General features: G+C 46.4%; 1 long non-coding RNA gene across 1 annotated transcript; it reads right to left on the reverse strand.

The window, feature by feature from the left end:
• Nucleotides 1–1,862: 1,862 nt before the first annotated feature.
• LOC114691855 lies at nt 1,863–3,525 on the reverse strand. The gene is made up of 2 exons (XR_003734284.1): nt 2,436–3,525; nt 1,863–1,907 (listed from the first exon to the last, which is right to left on the reverse strand). It is a non-coding gene; the product is annotated as an uncharacterized LOC114691855 (long non-coding RNA).
• Between the last annotated feature and the right edge of the window lie 806 nt (nt 3,526–4,331).

Consider the following 4,331-nt stretch of genomic DNA (forward strand, 5'->3'; position numbering starts at 1 on the left):
TTCCTGAGCTAAATCTTCCTGAGCTCCATCTTCCTGAGCTAAATCTTCCTGAGCTCCATCTTCCCGAGCTAAAGCTCTCTCAGACTCCAGGAATCCTTCATGTCTTCAGCATTTGATTCCTCTCCTCATCCAGCGGCCTGGTTTGGCCTCCAGAAATAGGCGCTGACACCCAAATTCACACACCTGATGCCAAGACTTAATGCTTCAGAGAGACTTTCACAGTGCCAAAAGTACCTCTCCCCACACGGAGGCTTCTGCAGGAGAACGCCTTCTTAGCCTCCAGCCCCTACAAGGACTCCAGAACTAAACAGAAGATGAGACGCAGCCTGAGGAGGTTCTCAGCTTCCTCTCTATACTCTTCTGCCTTGTGATAGAGTTAGCTCAGACTCTGCACAGTGGCTGAGTACACTAGCTAAATATTCATTTCTGTCTAATAAACTCAAGGCCAGGGAGCCCTGAGAAACTACTGCATTGACTTGGTGCTCCAGTTGCATGTAAACGAAAGTCTGGAAGTCAATGTTATAATACAGGGCTCTCTCTCTCTCTCTCTCTCTCTCTCTCTCTCTCTCTCTCTCTCACACACACACACACACACACACACACACACACACACACACACAAAATAAATAAATAAATAAATAAATAAATAAATAAATAAATAAATAAATAAATGTGATAAATAAAAAAAATCAAACCACAGGGAGAGAGACAACTGCATTACAAGTGTGTTTTGAATTCACCTTGAAATATCAGTGTTTCCCTCTGTGAGGTGTTCTGACGTTTTCCAAGATTAACCCTGGAGAAGGTGAGGGCTTGATGAAACTGCTGGAGAAAGCAGTAGTAAAGGCGTGAGGGACAAAGGTGACATTAGCACACCTGAACCCAGTTCTGTTCCCACCAGGACACGAAAGCAAGCAGTAGGATGGGGAAGGCACGTTTCTGTAGACTCTCTTGGAGTTGAGGCCAGGCCTTGGTCACTCTGAGACTTTCTAAAGAAGCTTCCCTTTCATCTGATGTATTCAGAGACAGGACACCAAGTAACCGGTGAGTCTCACGTGATTATGTGGCATCACTCAGGACCAAGCTTCTCTGGGAAGAGCACAGAGGCAATTTCTACACTGCACTTCGAGATCTACAACTTGAGTTTGCCCGGAGGTATGGCATGGTGGCCTGTGCGGCTCCCTTCAGATCTTGCAAAGCTACCAGCCATTTGTCAGGGTGGGTAACTGGTTAGGAAACCTCACAGGAAACGACAGCTCTTGTGAATGACTCAGTAGGTGGTTGGGACTCTTGTGACTCAGAACCAAGCCCATGGCCCAACCCCTTGCCAGTACTCTCTGGAATGGTTGAGATGTTTCCAGCCTGGCTGGCATGTGATACTGAGGACCTCTGGTGTTCACCTGCTGAGAGACGAATGTCTTTCCTGGTAAGTCTTGAAGATTGTGGACCAGAATTGCAGGAAAATTCACTCAGTTACCAGTCTTGGTTTCTCTAAATCTCTAGAGAGTGTTTTTTGTTTGTTTGTTTGTTTGATTGATTGATTGATTTAAAATAGAGATTCATGTAGCCTAGGTCTGCCTCCAACTCTGTATGTATTGAGGATGACCTTGAACTCTCAATCCTACATCTACCTCTCAGTAGTGGGAATAAGCATATGACACCAAACCTAGTATGTGTGGTACTGGGCTTCATGAATGTAAGACAAGCATTCCAGCAACTGATCTACATTCCAAGCCCCACTGGAGATTTTTGATGCATTCTCTATCACGCAATCTTCCATTTAGAAGCCCTCCCCTTTACCCATTGGCTTCCACCCATCTTCCACAGCCATACACTTACAGATGCAAACTTCCTGGTTTTTCTTTGTTTCTGCTGCTTCCTGGAGCAATGGTCTCTGAGCAAGACTCCTGCCAAGGATATTTAGTGACATCAACTTCAATTTCAACATCCATCCCATTTCTTATCAGACTTACTCCTGACTCCCAGAGAATGTCGTCCAAACTCCTTGTCCAGGTGAAAGCATTCTAATCTATCCTTGAAGACCCAATTTCCTCCATTCCTCTGCTTACAGCCTAGGTTCTGGGCAATGTAGATCGATCACTCCTTCCTCCCTCTGTGTACTATTTCCTCTTCCTCGTATGTTTTCAATCCCCTTTACTTAAGATATCTTTTCTCTGTCTCCTGAGATTCCTCTGCTCAGTCTTCCAGGCCTCCTCTCTCAGGCATGCCCACTCATTTCCTGACCCCTGACATCACATCTGGTGGGTACCTTCCTATTGATATAGACCATTCTATTTGGAACAGTAGGCATTTGTAGGAGCAATGGCTCTTGTCCTTCTAGAATGTTCCTTAGGGAAGGGTTGAGGGTAGGTATGTATGAGGAGATATACTCTTCCTATTTCCCACCATTCCCGAGTATACAAACTTGTACTAACGCACAAACGGGTGAAGCTGGAAAATCTAGATGGATGGTCTCAAATTCTCTCCAGCTGCGGAGTTTCATCCCAGAGGTGGCTGCACATCAGTAATAAAAGCCAGACCAGCCACAAGCTTTTCAGAGGCATTGGTGTGATACATTCTGCTGGCCACGGGCTGTCTTTGGGTGTGTGCAGGCAGACTCACACAATCCAGATGTGCATCTACTTAGAAAGGGCCCAGAGAGACTGGCCTCCCTCATTTCTCAATGTGATGAGAGGTGCCCTGGAGCCTTGCAGCTCACAGTTGTTCTGGAAAAAAAAAAAAAAAAAAAAAACCCACTTAGCATAGCCCTAGCTCTGGCTCCTTAGCATATGCATGGCAGGGGTGGTTTGTGGTGTCCTGTTGGCAGTATGCCAGGAGGAGAGCTGAGGTTTGGCTTGGCTGTGCTAAGTAAGCAGGCTGGATCCTAACAAGGTCCCTGCCAGCTAACAAGGCTGTTGCCGGCACTATCCAGAGCCTGCCTCCTACTACACCAGTAGATGCTAAATGTGGTAGAGGTCATGAGGCAAGCGTTGCTAAAGTTTTCTTTCCCAGTGCCCTCAAGAAACTAGACAGCTATTTTCCAACTTAGCAAGGATCAGAGTGTCTCAGAGGCTTTATTCAAACACAAATTGCTGGGCCCAAACTCTAGAGTGCCTGACCGAGAACCTTTGGGCAAGGATAAAGAATTTATATTGCACACTCAGATGATTCTGATCTGGCTTGTCAAAGGCCCCCACTCTGTGAACCTTGACACCAGGCCACCTGAAGAAAAGGCAAATGAATGAAGATATAGGAAGCTTCACCTTGTCTCCAGACTCTGGCCCTGGGAAAATAAATCCCTTGGACTGAGGGGATGGGCCAGTTGGTAAAGTGCTTGCCTTATAAACATGAGGACCTGAGTTCGATCCTCAGAACCTACATTTAAAAGCCAGGCATGGTGGCACGAGCTTGCTATCCTAGCGCTAGTGAGGCAGAGAGAGTCGGACTCCTGGGGCCTGCTGGTTAAAAGGTACAGCCTACTAGGCAAGGTCCAGGCCAGTGAGGTGCTCTGTTTCAAAAAAAAAAAAAAAAAAAAAAAAAAAAGGTACATCTAGATCTAGGGAATGATACCCATAATACCCAAGGATGACCTCTGGCTTCCACACTAATTTGAAACCACACACACACACACACACACACACACACACACACACACACACACACCCGTAAGAAGTCAGCTCCCTACTTTGCCACAGCAATGGTCTTTCTATGCTGCTGGCTCCGCTGTCTATTCCCCACCTAGAACAAAAAAACCTTCAACTGCACAGCCAAGCTTGACTTGACTAAGCTCTAACTACGTGCCAGGTACTGTTCTAAATGCTTAACACATTATTAGCTCATTTAATCCACATAATTCTATGCAATAGGTGCCATGATTAACCCCATTTTAGAAGTAATACATCCCACAGGGGGCCCTTAGGAAATGTTTTCTGAATGAATGGAGCAAGGAAGGCTCGGCAAGCATTTAGACCATGTCCTACGGAAGGAAGCCGGTTCCCATGCCAAGGGAAGCCATCGGAAAGTGAAGAACTGGCTTGTCAACCAGTTGTTTGTTCCTGTACGACACCAAATAACCCGTGTGCCTGCCATTGGCTGCCTGCTCTGGCTCTGTGTAGACATCTCCTCACTGGGAGGGAAGCCAGAGTTAATCTCTCACAAAGGGTGGTTTAATAATAACCAGACACTGGAGGCGAACAGAAAGGAACAGGGTGATCCCACACAACCCCAGGAAAAATGGACTATTTGGGCTCACGGTGTGTGCACTGCCAACTGGAGAGGGCTCCTGGGGCTGCCTGAGGTTTCTTCATTTTTATTCTAAAAATAGCCCAAGC

This window comes from Peromyscus leucopus, chromosome 7, assembly GCF_004664715.2.
Source record: "Peromyscus leucopus breed LL Stock chromosome 7, UCI_PerLeu_2.1, whole genome shotgun sequence".
Lineage (NCBI taxonomy): Eukaryota > Metazoa > Chordata > Mammalia > Rodentia > Cricetidae > Peromyscus > Peromyscus leucopus.